At 42.6% G+C, this 18122-nt stretch overlaps 1 long non-coding RNA gene across 8 annotated transcripts in view; it reads left to right on the top strand.

Moving 5' to 3' along the window:
• Positions 1 to 18122, top strand: part of LOC110128832 (uncharacterized) — a 66173-nt gene that overhangs the window by 19201 nt on the left and 28850 nt on the right. For all 8 annotated transcript variants that reach the window (XR_011488715.1, XR_011488718.1, XR_011488717.1 and 5 more), the window contains 2 exons: positions 732 to 890; positions 8835 to 8950. This is a non-coding gene — a long non-coding RNA (uncharacterized lncRNA). The remainder of the gene's footprint in view (positions 1 to 731; positions 891 to 8834; positions 8951 to 18122) is intronic.

Genomic DNA, 18122 nt, shown 5'->3' on the forward strand with positions numbered 1-18122 from the left:
GCTGAAAGGACATTTATTATGGCTCACAGATAAGATTGGTGGGTGTTCAGCTTATATAGGCTGGACTTGATGGGACAGTTCTGCTTCTCCATGTGGTCTGTGGGTCACCTGGGGCTGCAGCAGCTGACTAAGCTCTGCTCCATGCGTCTCTCATTGCCTTCTTGGTGCTAGGAGGCTGCTTGGGACATGCTTATCTCACTTCTGGTCCATTCTATGAGTCAAAGACCATCCCATGGCTGAAGCCAAGGACTGTCACATGTCTGGACCCAAGTCCACGGGAGGCAAGCTAGGCTTTGCCCCTTTGTGGGAAAACATGACAAAAGGCATATGGATACAGTGAGGGATGAGGAATTGGGGTTTATGACACAATCTATTAAATCCTTTTTTTTCCCCCAAATCCTTATTTTTAGAGTAATAGTTTTGCTTTTATATAATTCCTGAACTGAGTTCCTTTATTTTGCTAGATACTTCTGTAATGAGAGAATAGAATCACAGGACCATTTCAAAAATGGAATCATTTGGTAAAGAAGAGTGGGCCAAACAAACTATCTGAAAATTTACTTTCACTCCAGTTAACTCAATCTTGCACGAATTAAGCAACATTATATTTCTGTGGTTTTAAAAAAATGGAAAAAATTGAATTTGTCTGACACGGAGGCCAAGAGGAAAGGTATTTTCAAAGATATTTGTGAGATTAAGACACAAAAACACTGATTTTTTTTTTTTTTCAGGATTGGCAGATTGCTGATATGTTGGCCAGAGGAATGTGGAGTGAAAATCTCTGGAATGTTCTAGCAACCTTTAAAATTTATTGCCAGGAAATGGGTGCTGCTTGTCTTCTCTGCATCTTTTTAAAAGATCTCTTGTGAATCCAGTCAACTCCCATCCAGGTAGGGAGGTTTGGAAACTGCGATAAGTGAAAAGTGTTTTCTACAGCTGTGCCTCAGCCCCGCCTGACCAAACACCATTAATATGTAACCTGAATCTGACCACTTCTTTTCTGTTTACATTTGGTTGCAGTATTATTTTTAACTGGTGAAAGAGCAGTTCAAAGTCATCTTTTCTTTTTGGCACTTATGCATAATCTCTAGAGGTTCGGTAGCAGAATGACCATAAATTGTGTCAGTAGGATTTGAGTCTGGAGGAATTAAAAATCCCTTACCTTATTACACATGTGAATGTACTAAAGATGGATGGGTTGGTCTGTGCCAGGATAAGATATGATATCAGAAATAATTTTTAATTTTTTATGCTGAGACCATAGATTTAGAGGACGATCTTTTGCATGCTTGGCACAATCCATAAAAGATGGGTATGTGCTACACACCTATGAGAAGGGCTGAGACAAAGCAAAATAAAACCAAAACAAAATGCTGACAGTGACAAGTGCTGGAGAGCCTACAGAACCGTGAGAACTCTCAAACATTGCTGATGAGAATACCAAATGTTTCAGCCACTTTGGAAAACAGTTTTTAAGTTTCTTCTTTAGTTAAGCATATGCTTACCATTGGGCTTCCCAGGTGGTGCTAGTGGTAAAGAAGCCACCTGCCAATGCTGGTAGATGTTAAGAGAGGCAGATTTGATCCCTGGGTTGGGAAGATCCCCTGGAGGAGCGCACAGCAACTCACTCTAGTATTTTTGCCTGGAGAATCCCATGGACGGAAGAGCCTGGCAGGCTGCTGTCCATAGGGTCTCACAGAGTTGAACATGACTGAAGCAACTTAGCACGCATGCTTACCATAAGACCTAGAAATCCTACTCCAAGGTAGTTACCCAAAAGAAATTAAAACTCTATTTACACTGACATCTCCATGGGAATGTTTATAGTGGTTTTATTTGCAATCACCAAATATTTTAATTGGTTAATGGGTAAACAAATTGTGGGTCATCTGTACAATGGAGAGTTACTCTGCAATAAAGAGAGATGAGCTGCTGATAAATGTAACATCATGGTTAAATCTCTAATGCATTATATTGAGTGAAAGAAGCCAGACTCAAAAGGCTATAAGCTGTATGATTCTGTTTATATGACATTCTGGAAAAAGGCAGACCTAAAGGGATAGAGAATAGATTAGTGGTTACCAGGGGCTAGAGGTAGGGGCTCTCCACAAAGGGGCACATGGGAAATTTAGGGGTGATGGAACATTTCTACGTCTTGATGTGGTCATGATTATAAGGCTGTGTATATATGTCAAAATGCACAGAACCATGCTTTAAAAAGGGTGAATTTATACCCCACTATTCCTGCACCATGTGCTCAGTTGTGTCGGACTGTCAGCAACCTCATGGACTGTAGCCCGCCAGGCTCTTCTGTCCGTGGAATTCTCCAGGCAAGAATACTAGAGTGGGCTGCCATTTACTTCTCCAGGGGATCTTTCTGACCCGGGGATCGAAGCCTCGTCTTTTGCTTGGCAGGCGGATTCTTTACCCCAGAGCCACAAGGTAACTGGCCCTAGTATGCCTGATTTTAATAAAGTGGATGATTGTCACTCTGAATCTCCTATTTATATATTTATCAACCTAATGTACATGTTGGGGTAACCACCCAACTCACATCTGCTTCTTGAGAACTGGCCTCTAGGCCCTAGTCCCTGCTGAAGGGTGGGCTTAGCCTATGCTTCTTCTGGTTGATTCCACACCCTGACCCCACTGGATGGGACCATGAGTGGACATCTGCCCCCAACTAAAACAGTAACATGCTCTCTTTTGAGACTTTGCTCTAAGAGACATGGAAACCATAGTCCAGAGAGTGTAGATTTTGGCTTGCAGATGTTTTGTTTGGCCTGCACACTGTTTAAAGAAATTGAATTAATTGCCAACATTAAAAAATAGGAGATTTCACATAAAAATCCAGATTTCCGGCTTCTCTTTAAGAAATGGGAGGATGCGGTAAAATGGCCTCAAATTCCTGCCTAGAGACAATGGCTGGAGCAGCGGTGGCTCACCCCCTCCCACCAGCCGCCTCTCCATCCCCACGGGGCCTTCCACTCCTGGGGGAAGGGGGGGAGGCAGTGGAAGCTGTGTTGGTCTGGACAGTTTGCTGGTATGATAGTGCTCAGGGGAATATGAACTATTTCTTTTGCCTTCTCTTTCTATCAAAAATGGAGAGCAAAATGTAAGATCATGTTTTACAAAACATGATCATGAACATATTACTTTGGATGGTAATGATGATCCTAAGTGGTTTATAGTAAAGAAACCAAATATGTCTGAACTAGAAGAATACAAGTTAGGCTTCCTTTCTGAAGACAAGCTTATTGCTACCAAAGGGGATAGTGGCAGGGCCAGGAGAAATAAATGAGGAACTTGGGATTAACAGATACACACTTCTTTGTGTAAAATAAACAAAAAGGACCTACTGTATAGCTCAGGGAACTATATTCAGTATCTTGTAATAACATATAATAGAAAATAATCTGAAAAAGAACATATATACATGTATAACTGAATCACTTTGCTGTATGCCTGAAACTAACATAACATTGTAGATCAACTATACTTTAAAAAATGGTTGAAAAATTATATTATTTTACATTACACACACACGCACATACACATACAAGATTCCTTTCTGAAATGAACATCATTCTTGGCACTCATCCACGTTACCCAGCTGGCCTCTATAGACATTCAAGTTTGTACAACCCTCCCAGTCCAATGGTTGAGGACTGGAGTGCTAAGGTTGCCTAAAGTTGAAGGCAGCTTGAGTTGTACATCGATGTGCAAACAGGTGTCACTGGAGAGGAGAAACTGAGAGCCTTACAAAGGGGCAATCCTGCGGAAATGTGCATGTGGTTGTGTATGAGGGAGAGAGAGAAATAATGAGCTTGAGAAAGGGACAGATGTCCAGAGAAGTGTGCAAGTAAAGTGCCTTCAATCTATTGTGCATGGGCATCTTGGCGGAGCTTGTGAAAATGCCCATTCTAGTAGTTCTGGAGTGAGGCCTGAGATTCTGCATTTCTAACAAGAGGGCAACTCTGCTGATCAGTGGACCACATTTAGAGCTGAAAGGCTCCAAATCATCCCTCTATAAAGAAACAGTAAAAAATTACCCTGCCTAAACTTTGTTTTCTAACATTTCTTCTCCATTGAATAAGTGTGTGATAAAATCAGTTTCTTTGTCACATATCTAAGACTATTCCTCCTTTTTAATTGAGGAAGGGGCTATTTCAAAGGTAGTGGAGGCTGGCACTCCAGGAAGCAAGAACAATTTTTGTAATTAACTGGCTGGCATCTTCGGAGCAGTGAGCTGGGTGAGCAGCCCAGCTCCGTAACTGTGTCTGGCTTCTTTAGTCTTGATGACTTTGTTCTGTGGCTGTAGGCAATCACCACGGTCTGCTTTCTCACCAGTCAAAAAAAAAAAAAAAAAAACAAAATGAGGTGAGATTTTGACCTTGTAGACTATCGTGAAAGATTTAATTAACATTTGTGAAAGCTTGTGAGATCTATGGAGGAAATGTTCTTCAGATGAACAAAGTAATTTATAGTCACTATCATCATTTCATTACCAGTTCAGCTGATATGCCAGGCAGCTCAGTCTCAAAGAAGCTGTCTCCACAATCTACAACTCCCTTATGGTCAAAACTATTGCTGTGGAGAACATTACAGCTCTCTGTGGGAGAACATAAATCCTGCTTCTTTTTCACAATGCCTGATGTAACGCAGGTGTCTACCATTCCACGATTTAATATGATAGTTTTTTTCACTTAAAGAAGGGAGAATCTCCTTTCAGTTGTGTCCTCCTTCCAAATATAGACCATGGTGATGTCTGTTTAGTATTTAGGGGCTCTGGTTTGAAAGGGATATGCTTTTTCATTTTTGTTTCTCTAAATCAGCAGTCTAGAGAAAAAGTGTCCAAAAGAAATAGAATACAGGCCGCATACGTAATTTAAACATTTCTAAACAGCCACCCTGAGAAGAGAAAAAGAATCTGATAAAATTAATTTTAAAGATGCATTTCTTTAATCTTCCTAAAATATTTTTTCTGTATGCAATTAATATACAACTTATTAATGAGAAACTTCACCTTTTGGGGGTATTGTCTTTGGAATTTGATATACATTACACTTCACATGGGGTGTTAAATTTTCATTAAGACATACCTAATCTGTTTAGGAAAATCCCATGGACGGAGGAGCCTGGTGGGCTGCAGTCCATGGGGTCACTAGGAGTCAGACATGATTGAGTGACTTCGCTTTCACTTTTCATGAATTGGAAAAGGAAATGGCAACCCACCCAGTGTTCTTGCCTGGAGAATCCCAGGGACGGGGGAGCCTGGTGGACTGCCGTCTATGAGGTTGCACAGAGTCGGACACGACTGAAGTGACTTAGCAGCAGCAATCTGTTTAGACAGCCTAAAATTTACAGTTAAAAGAGTAGTTTTACCTACCCAAGTTGTTCCAAATATACTGAAATTTTTTCTAATAACAGTTTTATATTTAAATGTCAGTTATAGAATAAAATAGCACTTAAAAATCAGTTCCTTGGTCTCCTGGGCCACATTTCAAGGGCTTGCTAGTCATATGTGGCCAGTGGCTAGGCTGTAATGGACAGGGCAGGGCTCCTCTGGTGAGGGCAGCTCTTGCCCTAGGATTTTTTTGTTGTTTGTTGTTTAGTCGCTAAGTCATGTCCAACTCTTTTGTGACTCCATGGGCTGTAGCCCGCCAGACTCCTTTGTCCACAGGATTTCCCAGGCAAGAATACTGGAGTGGGTTACCTTTTCCTTCTCCAGAGGATCTTCCCAACCCAGGGATCGAACTCGCGTCTCCTGCAATGGATTCTTTACTGTGGAGCCACCTAGGAAGTGTAACAGAGTTCCTATTCCCACACTCACCACTGGCAGTGCATGTCTGTCCTCTGTTGATGGAGTTACATCATGGCTGACAAACCCTGTGAATGCAGTGAGAAGGCCTTCCTTCCGTCAATACACATTATTTGGCTTCCACTTTTCAGAGGATTGCTGTTTATAGCCCATCTGTCTCTCAGAATGACCCACATTCCCCAGAGGGACTTTACAGAGATCCCAACTGGGCGCCACTGGACTAAAACAGCATCTATCCACCCATGCATGACTCCACTCATCCATTCAACAAATATTTATGAAGCATGTTTCTATGACCAGCCCTGATAAGCTCTGGGGACTGCTTCAGCCATGAGAAAGGACAACAGGGTTACTGCCCTCAAGAACCTTAGTGTCTAGGCGTGGTAGACATTCAGTGGAATCACACAAATAATGAGTTCAGAGCAGTATGACATCTATGAAGGAAACCAGAGGTCTCCATGAGCCCCTGAGGAAGCCTAATCTAGTCTGGAGGTTTAGGAAACCTTCCTTTTAAAAAATGACATTTCCGTTGGAACCCGAAGGGGTCAGGCCACGAAGAGATGGGAGCAGAGCCTGTTCTTGGCAGAGGAGACGAGAGAGGCAGAAGGTCAGGGTGTCTGGAGAGAGGTTAGCCAGGAAGGGTGGAGAGATGAGGAAGGGCCAGATCGGAAAGGCCTGGAGGTCCTGGAGAAGGACCCTAGTCTTTGTCCAAAGAGCAACTGGAAGATCGCCTGAGCATTTTAAGAAGAACTACTTGATCAGATTCAGGTCCTGCCCCCTTTTTTTTTCATGAGGTTAAATGAGTTATTTATTTATTCTACTAGAATGACTAACATTTATTACAGGTTACATAATTTGAAAAAAATCTGTTTTAACTTTTATTCCTATTTAAAATTAAAAATTTTTTGTATGATTTTAAAAGATGACTTTCCATTTACAGTTAATGTAGAATATCAGCTGTGTTCCCCATGTTGTAGCAATACATCCTTGTAACCTGTCTTACACCCAGTAGTTTTTACCTTCCACTCCCCAACCACTACCTTGATCCTTCCTGTTCCCCCACATAACCACTAGTTCATTCTCTATATCTGTGAGTCTCTTTCTTTTATGTCATCTTCACCGGTTTGTTGTATTTTTCAGATTCCACATATAAGCGATAGGATTCCCTGTCTGATAGGCTCAGTAAAGAATTTGCTTGCCATGCAGGAGATCTGGGTTCAGACCCTGGTTGGGAAGATCCCCTGGAGAAGGAAATAACAACCTACTCCAGTATTCTTGCCTGGAGAATTCTGTGGACAAAGGAACCTGGTGGGCTATAGTCCATGGAGTCCGAAAGAGTTGGACACGATTGAAGGACTAAAACTTTATAAGTGATATCAAAAGTATTTATTTTTATCCATCTCACTTATTTCTCTTCAAGTCCCCCTTTGAGTTTTACAAGATGACAGGTGGCTGCAGATCTTCCCTGGGACTTCACCTTTAATTCAGCCTCAGTCCAAAATGACCATGGAAGTCAAAGAGGAAGTGTTAGTTGTTCAGTCATGTATGACTTTTTGCCACCCCGTGGACTGTAGCCCTCCAGGTTCTTCTGTCCATGGGATTCTTCAGGCAAGAATACTGGAGTGGGTTGCCATGTCTTTCTCCAGGGGATCTTCCCAATCTAGGGATTGAACCCGGGTATCCAGCACTGCAGGCAGATTCTTGACTATCTGAGCCATCAGGGAAGTGACTCCCTAATCTCATTGTCCTGCTCACTGGCCATGGACACTTGGATTCTTTGAGGAAGAACTAGACCTTAAATGTAGTGAGGACAAAGGCAGTCTGATAGCTCCTGAGGAATAAAATAACAAAACCCTGGATACTCCGGGGTAAATTTAAATTGTACCTGCAAGGGCTAAGATTCATGATTAACCTATCATTAGTGGTACTTCTAATAATTATGATAGACCACTGCTACTAGTTATTGAAGGGTCACTGTGTGCCAGTTGTACATAAATAAATAAGTGAATATATACATAAGTAATTATGTATATATAAGTGTATGTATACAAATATGTGCATAAATAAATAAATATATAAGTTCTAATCCACAAAAAATCCTACCTGCAAGATAGATACATTATTCCCATTTCCTTTTGGTATTTAAGGGAAGGGAGTTTCACAAAGTTTAAGCAACTTGTCCAAAGTGAAGTCAAGAGCAAGTGCAGAGGCAGGACCTTCCCTGGTGGTGAAGTGGGTTAAGAATCTGCCTGCCACCGCAGGGGACATGGGTTTGATCCCTGGTCTGGGAAGATTCCACATGCAGTGGGGCAACAAAGTCCGTGAGCAGCTACTGAAGTCTGTATGCCCAGAGCCTGTGCGCAACAAGAGAATCCACCACCCTGGAAAGCCCTTGAACAGCAACTAGAGAGTAGCCCCCTCTTGCCACAACTAGAGAAAACCGGTATGCACTCACAAAGGCCCAGAGCAACCAAAAATAAAATAAACAAACAAAGACTGCCTTAACAAAGGGATAGAGACAGGGCTGGAGCACGTGTATGTCTGAACTCAAGGCCCCCATGTGTCCATGTCATCACGCTGCTTCAGGTAAGTAGACCCCAGGTGAGTCCTGCATGGGAGCGTCTGGGAAACAGCTTGCCTGGGCTTAGGTAGACACAGCACTGCTCGCTTTGGTGACAAGCAGAGGACAAGTAGTAGTTTTAGGATAGTTGATACTTTCTGAGACTTTGAATACATTCGCCCTCAAGATGTTCTTTCTAGCAGGTGTCTTTTCTAAATGTTGTGTGTCAGTGGCTTTTTTTTTTATCCTTCCCTCTTTCTAATATTTTTTAAACCATTTCTGTTTTCTTCTTGCTGCTCCACAGGCCAGTCTGCTTCTGTCGACTGGAGCTGGGCTTTCTTCCTGTAATGTGTGAAACAGCTTGGCCAGCTCTGTACCTGGGCATGGCCTCTTTCCTCTGCTAGGGTGGTGGGTGTGAGCGGCAGCTCCTGACACCGTGGATTTATGTTCCAGGCTCTGAGGCCCGACAGACAGAGCCAACAGAGGGAAGGGCCTTCAGCGCAGGAGATGCCGTGGTCATCTGTGCAACGCCTTCCTGACAAGTGTGCAGGAAGCTCAGGCTTTTTGAGGTATTAATCTTTTAACATTACTCACAGAGAGAGGGAAAATGTCCACAATATCTACCCAAGAAGAAACTGGCTTGAATCTCCAGTTAAGGATGTAAATCAAGAGGCTGGTTCAAACTTTATTCATTCCTAAAAACATCAGTGAACACCTAGTAAGGGCCACAAATGGATCTAGATGCTGGGATATAGCAATGAACTAACTAAACTGATTAAAAACAAGCAAGTAAATAAAAAGAGTAGATCTTAAATGTTCTCACCACAAAGAAGAAATGGTAATTATACGACAGAGTGGAGGTGTTCACTAATGCTATGCTGGTAATTGCTTGCTATATATGAGTATCAAATCAACACCTTAAATGTATGCAATGCTATATGTCAATTACATCTCAATAAAGCTGGGAAAAAAGCCAAACAGTCAAGCAAATAAAGCACCACCACTATCAAAAAAACTCCATCTAAAAGGAGATTGTCTTCTTCTAAAAGGAGAGACAGACAATAAACAAATAAGACACAAAATACATTAGTCTGTAGCAAAAAATAAAACAGGAAAATGAGCTGGGAGTATTCAGGACAGTCTGGGAGCACCTTGAGGATGGAATTTGAGCAGAGACTTGAAGGAAGTGAAGGGCTTGGTGATGGGAAAATCTGAGGAGAGAGCATTTTAGGTGAAGGAAATGGTTAAGTGCAAAGGCCCAGAGGCAGGAGAGTACCTAGAGTGTTCAGTAAAAAGCAAAGAGGCCAGTATGGTAGGAGATGGGGTTGGAGAGAGTGCTGGAGGCTCAAACGTCATTGCCCTCACAGTTAGACCTTAGGCTTTTCCCCTGAGTAACATGAAAAACCTTTAGTCTCTTAGAGGATGAAGAGTATGGAAAATAGACTGTACAAACCCAAGGACAGAAGAACAGTCAGGAGGCCATTGCCATCTTGCGTGTGACTGATGATGAAGCTTAGACAAGGGGAGTGGGGGAGGTGATGAGCAGCACTTGAATCCAACATGTATTTTGTGGAAAAGTCAAATGGACTTGCTAGTGGATTGGATGAATAAGGTAAATTATTTGAAGTCATTTTTTTTTCTCCCTACCTAAAAGTTATTTTAGTCATTTTCAGGCCTAGATAGAAAGTTACCTAGATCATTTATTATCCTTGATTAGACACTTATATTTTTTTAAATAATATTTAAAATAAAATTCTTTTAATTTTTCAAATTATGCATATCCAATATTCTATCCTTCTTATAAAAAGTCATGTAGTGCAAAATGAACACTCCCACTTACCATGTCACAGTTGTCCTTTTCCAAGAAAGAGACAATCTCTATTATGTTTGACTTTTTCTCTGTATTTATATATCAGAAATATAGTTTTATTCTTTTAAGAAAAATGGGGTCATAATGTACACATGGATTTCTGCTTAATATGCCTTGAAGATCTTTCCAAATTAGTAACCTAGAGGTTCACTTCATTCTTTTAAATAGCTTAGGACTCCTCTAGAAATGTATCTGACTCATTTCTCTCCTCTCCTCTAATCACTGTCTAAATTAGGGTATCAAAACAGGCAGGCATCCACACACATGCCCTAGGCAGAGTGTCTCCTTCCAGAAAGCATCCACAGATGACATTTTAAGGTTGAGAGGATGAGCCCAGCATGCAGAGCCAATCTGTTTGACATGTCTTGGAGGGGATCACAGTTGCCTTGAGTCACTTGAGTTTGAAAGTACTTTTCTGGGGAAACGCTTGGGGCATTTTGTGCTCCTGGTTTCCCAACACCTCATTCCTTAGTGTTCATGGTTAGAGAAAGTTCAAGGGCCCAGGGCAGTGGGTTGGCCTGGTCTTATAGGGTCAGCAGACTTCCCAAACCAAAATGGAACGTCTGACTCATCAAGGATAACTGATGTTAATGGCTGGAGATATTTCTCTATATATGTATGCTTCTTTTCCAATTACAAAGTTGCATTTTATTATTTATTGTAATTGCATAGGTAATGCATGAACATTGTAGGAAAATTTTAAAAAAAATACAGAAAAAGGCTAGATAGTGATGACCAGAAAACTTCTGCCTAAAGTTACTATTTTGCTATTTACAAGAGGATTGGAAACTGGGTTGGTTGTGACATGTGTAAAACCTGTTTTACATAGTTGCCACAGTACAAACCACTAACTTCGCTTGGTTCTTTTGCCAAGAAGGTTTATCAAGGGTGTAAGGGTTTGTCAAGGGGTTTCCCTGGTGGCTCAGACGGTAAAGATTCCACCTGCAATGCAGGAGACCCGGGTTTGATCCCTGGGTTGGGAAGATCCTCTGAAGAAGGGAATGGCAACTCACTCCAGTGTTCTTTTTTTTTTTTCATTTATTTTTATTTGTTGGAGGCTAATTACTTTACAATATTGTAGTGGTTTTTGCCATACATTGACATGAATCAGCCATGGATTTACATGTGTTCCCCATCCTGAACCCCGCTCCCGCCTCTCTCCCCATCCCATCCCTCTGGGTCATCCCAGTGCACCAGCCCTGAGCACTTGTCTCATGCATCCAATCTGGACTGGCGATCTGTTTCACACTTGATAATATACATGTCTCAGTGCTATTCTCTCAGATCATCCCACCCTTGCCTTCTCCCACAGAGTCCAAAAGTCTGTTCTATACATCTGTGTCTCTTTTTCTGTCTTGCATAAAGGGTTATCGTTACCACCACTTCAGTGTTCTTGCCTGGAGGATTCCATGGACAGAGGAGCCTCGTTATAGGCTGGCTGGTTACAGAGAAGGACTGGCTACAGTCTATGGGGTTGCAAAGGTGCAAAGAGTTAGACACAACTGAGCGACTAACATGCACACACACACACACGGGTATGTCATGAGGAGGTGGGAGGGAGCACAGACATATCCTGTTGCTAAACCAACTCCTGCTTTCCATCACCAGATCATATTCATAAGGAAGCAATGTTATAGTGCTAGAGGCAGTTGGACCTGTTGACCATGGTTTCCATCTGTTGGGACAACGCTTAAAATTCAGCAGCTATTGTTCATTGTTTCTGATCCTCTGTAGAGGCACCTGGAACACAATCATGCCTTCCTCTGGGGTGTGTTCCCCTGTTTTAAATTAATGACAGGGACCTAGTCCTTCAGCTCTGCACTGGTGAAAAACAGCAGAGAATGGAAATGAGAAGAAGGGTTTGCCCAGATGGGTGGGTCCTTCTAGGACAGCAGAATGAGCCAGGTGAGAAGGAGGAGCTGGGCCATAAGAGATGTTAGGACTCATCACTTCCCAGCACAGCTCGGATGGGTGTTTGTCTTGATGCCAGGTGCCATTCTGCTGAGTTGGGACATAATGGCTGGACACACCAGCCTGGAATAAAGGGAGAAGTACTCACATGTATTGTGCCAACAGAGTGGTGGATGCATGAGCTTCTCTAGCTGCTGAATGGAATTCAGTCCTGTAGCCTTTCACCTTTCATGCAAATAACTAGGCTTATTCTTGCTCGAGGCAGCAAAAATCTTTTGTTTCTATTATTATGGTCAATGATATTTATAAAACATAGGAATAGTACTCTAAGATGGGGTTTTAAGAGATAATAAGGCAGAGTCTTTGCCATCCCCAAACTCTCATTATCCAGTGGTAGGAATGAAATATAAGCAAGAAATAGTATCACTGGGTAGCAAGTAGTGAGTGTTATCTGAACATAATGGAATATAAATGTTAATGGTGATCAGAGGAAGGAGACATGGCCATATACTAGAGTGGACATGACATAAAAGCTTCAGGAAAGGGGTGGCATTGGGTTCGGGGCCTAAAGAACATCTAGGGGTGAGAGACATGGAGACGAGAGGTGGGTGGGGATGTCAGGAGGAGGAGATGGCTCAGGTAAAGGATTGGGGCTGGAGGGCAGATGTGCAAGAAGTAAAAATGGTGAATATCGTAAAGGAAGCATCAAAAAGCATGAGTGTGTGGGAACAAGGCACAGAAAAGTGGAAGATATGGTAAAGTTGTGAAGACAGCTTTATTGGAGGAATGATGATATTGACCGAAGCATGGATTTCTGGAAGGATGATGGGGAGGAAAATGGTGACATTGAGACTGGCTCAGATGAAGGATGAAAATACAGAGGAAGGTGATTGTCTAGCTCAAGAGTGCAATCAGAGTGGGAGAATGTTTGTGAAAGTTACTTTCGAGGATCATTAGAGTGATTGGACTGTGAGATCTCCCAAGATGGAGCAGCAGGAAACCATCCTTTCAGTCTTGCTTATGCTCACATGTTGGATAGGAGGAGGAAGTGGATGTTGTGAAAGACTTGGGGTGCTGGTCCCCATGATAAGAGTGCCACAAGAAGGTTCACAACAGAAAAAGGAAAAGAAAATGTCAGAAAAGTGGAGCCCTGTTCCCACCTTGACTGCCACAGAAAAGCCAGGAATGAGCCCTGAAAACAGTGAGTTCCTACCACTGGATGACTGCACAGAGCGGTTAGAAGTTAGCAGTGACTCAAGAGACCAGTTGTGATCAAGTCAGCTTGGTGGGTGTTTGGAGTGGGTGGCGATGAAAGAAATACAGTGAGGATAAACCAGCGGTTTAAACATTTGGCTGAACATCCTCATCACTTGGAGGGAACCTGAAAAATAAAATTCCTAGGCCCCACATCAGACCCTATGAGTCATATTCGTAGTGGTTGAACCTGGGAAACTGGTACAGATAGCTCAACTGCAGCCAGTCCACAGAGCATCATTTGTGAACCCCTGGTAGGTGATAAGAGTTGAGAAATTGGATGCACTTGAGAGGAGAGGAGGGCTGAAGAAGTTTTCTTGGTAGTTTTTAATTTTACTTTTAGAATAGAGGAGATCTGAGCTCTTCTTCCAGGTCGTGGGGAGATAATCTGATTGAAAATACAAGAGAGATGGAAGATAAGAGATAGCCAAGGGTCCCCAGCTGTAGAAAATAAGCTGGGGTCCTCTGAGGCAGGTGGGTGCAGGGCAGCCTGGAGTGGGGAAGGTGCAGGAGGTGGAAAGTCAAGGGAAAATTTGAGGACGCGAAAGGAAACCCCTGAATTCTTAAACGGATCCCAAATCAAGCTCTGTGTATTCTTCAAAGATGGATTCAATTCACCTAAGAATCTTGTTGAGTCGTTCCTAGTACTGTGTTGAGCAAATCACATGGGGCTTTCATCATGCCAGTTACACCGGGGAAAGGCAGGTTATGAAAGTTTAGAATTATGAAATGAGACAAGTTGTGTAGTTCAACATGAGCTTATCTTTTGAAAGTTTCTATTTCACAGCTTCCGAGGGAATGCTCTTTACAAGACTTGTAATGCTGAGTATTTAAGAGACCCGCGCTAAGAGGAAGAATTGATCAAGGGCCTCTTACGGCCTCAGGCAGCATCTGAGAGTCCAATTTTGGGGTTAGGAGGGGACATTGTGGATGCTATGCCCACAGCCTGTTGAAAATGGGTTTTCAGCATTGTGGCAGGAAGCATTGTGTCATGAATCATACCTCACACCTTTCTCTTGCCGGCTGCCTAGGCTCGGTGTGAAATCTGGGTCTGTAATCTACTCCTTCTATCATTTTTCTACACTCTACCAAGAGTCAGCACAGTCCAGCCGTCATTTGCACATTTTCTTTGCATCCTATGAAGTATATCTCTAGTATTCTTATAATAGAAATGAACTTAGTGGATCAGGTAGTGAATAAGAACCACTACACTGTTTGAATTTATCATGTACATTTTATCTAGTACCTCCCTTTTAAATGTGTCTTGGGAAAATTTCTATTTTAACATCCTATCACAATGAAATAATTATTTCTTATTGTGAAAGACAAGACAACACAAACATTATGGCCTGTACACTTGATACTCTTTCAAATATCTTAGGTATCTCAATGCACTTCAACCTCACAATAGCACTGTGATATAGTTATTCAGATTCCCATTTTACAGATGAAAGAATTGAGGCTCAGAGGGGCAAGACATATTGCTCCAAAATCACATAGCTAATGAGTGGTGAGACAGGGAATCCAACCTATGTCTGTCTGACACCAATGCCAGAGCTCTTCAATCGTAAATAATGAAATAGATGGAAACATAGTTAATTAGAAGGGGAAGGCATCCTTGGGAGTTAAAACTACTTATCCTGGGTGCTCCTGATTTTTTCAGCACAGTCTTGGCCGGGCATTATTCAAAGAATCTCAGCTGAAGTGCCTGCTTAAGGGACACAGGTCATTTGTCTTCGTCTTCAATGTGCTGCTCAGGTTTAGAAAAGCCAGTTGGATGAACCACTGGAAGCCTGTGGTACCTTCTGTGAGCTCAAAGAACATGAGAGTGAGGCAGAGACTGACTCTAACTTATCTCAGAGTGGATGCACAGGGAGCTTGTTCATTCATTCAAGAAATTGTCCTCACAGAGTGAACCTCTGTGTGCCACGCCTGTATCTGTGTAGTGGAAACAAAAGTGTGAAGCGTCGAGTCCTGGGAGGGTACACTGATAAGAAACAAGAAGGACTGGGAGGGCAGTGATGGTCTGTGACTTCTGTGACAGATGGAGGTACAGAGCAGGGCTCTAACCCAGACAGCGAGGTGAGTGGGAGGTGTTAGTTCCTGTGAACGGGAGTTAACCCCTTGATTGACGTAGGGCGAAACTCACAGAAGACAGCCTTTCAGGATTCAAGGTAGGAGGGAAGTGTGTTCCAGTGATGCATAGGTACAGAAGGCTAGTGATTGCAACTTCTCTCTTGCCTTAGACAAAAGTGTGATGGGGGCAGTTTCCCCATCTGCAGCCTTGTAAAGGCCCAGTTATCTAGAAGCTCAGAAAGAGGTGGGGACTGACCACCACGCTGCCCTTGATTGGAGCTCCTCCCCATGATTCGATGGCTGAGTGATTTAGGCAAGTGTCCATCCCTCTGGACCCTTATAAAGCTGGAGATGATACCTAACTTCACTGGGTTTTTGGGAGAATTACGGAGTCAGTGGACGTTTCATCAAATATCAACATCATTTTGAGCAAATGCTCAGGAGATAGTACAGTTTTATGTTGGTGGTGGTTCTTAACCCAGGGTGATTTTTCTCTCTAGAGAACATTTGGCAATATCTGGGAACATTTTTGATTGTCACTAGTGAGAGGGGGATCTATTGGCATCTAGTGGGTGGAGGTCCAGGAGGCTGTGAAATGTCCTGCATGCACGGGTTAGCCCCACAGCAAAGAATTATCCCACCCACTGTCATAGTGACAAAGTGGGAAAACAGTTCTATGTTATGTTAATGCCCATAATCCTCATAGGAACCCAGTGAGGTGGTACAATTATTATTCCTTTATTTTAAATCGGGGAGTATTGGAGACATTCAACGCCTTAGAAGTGAAACGACTTGCCCAAGCAAAGGCAGTTAGTAAGAGATGGATTTGAACTGAGCCAGTCCAACTCCAGGGTTCTCACATGTAACCACTTACCCTAGGTTCTTTTCTACTGGACTGGGTCAAAACCAGTGAAGGTAGGCTATCTAGAAGCTTCCTTTCCCCCTGTTAGTGGTTCTGAGACTCCAGCAAGTATCAGAATGACCTGAGGGGCAAATTAGAACGCAGATCCTGGAACCCCATGCCCAGGCCATCCTGATGCAGCTGTTTTTGAAGCACAAGGCTCTACACCAGCCCATGTGAATGCTTTTACATAGAGGAGCAGCGTGATATCAGCTGTAAAATCTTGTTTTCAGAATCTCAGTTTTCGTAAAATACTGTATGAAGAGCTTAGCATAATTTTAGTGTGTTAGTCCAAAGAAAAAGAATTCAATGCAATGTCTTCTTAAGGAGGACTTTGGCTCTGCTAACTCATTTCTAGACTCGCATCTCCCGATGAGGACAAGACGAGAGCACTTGGTCATCCTCGCATCACCTTAAATACTCAAAACTGGACTTGCACCTTCCCCTGCTCACCCTTACCCTTGTTTCTTATGATATTGAGTATCTGGCCATTTTAGCCAATGACTCAGTCTCCAAACCTCAAGCACTCCAAACCTCAATTCACCTTCCTTCCACTATGCAGCCAATCTCCAGGTCCTTGAAATTCTTCTTTCATCACGTTTCTCCTGATGATCCCTAGCTCTTCTTCGTGGCCACTGTCTTCTAGTTCAGCGTTTTATCACCTCAGGTTCTGATCTGCAGGAACTTCCTCCTTAGTCTTCAAGATTCAACTTCCTCCTCTAATGTATTCAGCCAAGTAAATCTTTTCAAAATGCCATTGTATTTCATACATGCATCCACTGATTCACTCAGGTAGTTATTGGACACTGGTCTCTGCCAGGCACTCTTCCGTGACACAGAGATGAATATGACTCTGTCAGGTCCCTTTCTTATTCAGTGATCCTCAGTTCTTTATATCAGGACAAGCTGGCCTCCTGTTCCATCCCTACATTTCTCTACACAGCCTCTCAGCTCTGGTCATTGCCCACTGTTCCCACCTGCTCACGGCTACCTCTGTAACTTTATCATGCTCTACCCTACTCAAGGTCACCTCTCTCTCCACTCCACATATCTAACTCCTACTCATCCTTCAAAACCCAGATCAAATCCATTTTCTTAATGAAGTCTTTCCTAACCATCCTCCTTCAGGACCATTTCCTCTCTCCTATAATCCCACAGTATTTAAAGCCACCATTATTTTTGGAACTGCTACTTCACATACACATATGGATTCATTTTTATGCATGTCTAGTGGGGGGAAAAAAGGTTGCAATCTGGAACAGTTTATTGTAAAGGATTTAGTCACTCTGGGCGGCATGGTAGATGGAGACGCAAAATAGGCATCCGTTTGCCAAATGTAGTTTAAAATTCCTGTGGGTGGATCTTAGAGCCCAGATCTGCAGGCTGTGTGCCTGGCTTACCCACTTGGACCAAGTGCTGCTGCTCAGAATGGCCAAAACCCACAGAGGCCTAGTTCATCTCTGCATCTGGCAATAATTCCAAGAATTTCTGAATTTGTCCTTCAGTGATTCTTCCCAGAGTTCTGTCAGCTAAAGAGGAATACTTTAGCAATATCTAATGTTTATTGAGTGCTTACTATGCATTGGGCATTGTGTTAAGTGCTTTATCCACATCTTCTTCAACCCTCACAGTAACCATTAAGGTAGGGACTATCACTTTCATTTTACATGTGAAGAAATGGAGGCTAAGAGAGATTTAATAACTTGCCTGATTTTACACAGCTGATAGC

This window comes from Odocoileus virginianus, chromosome 7, assembly GCF_023699985.2.
Source record: "Odocoileus virginianus isolate 20LAN1187 ecotype Illinois chromosome 7, Ovbor_1.2, whole genome shotgun sequence".
NCBI lineage: Eukaryota > Metazoa > Chordata > Mammalia > Artiodactyla > Cervidae > Odocoileus > Odocoileus virginianus.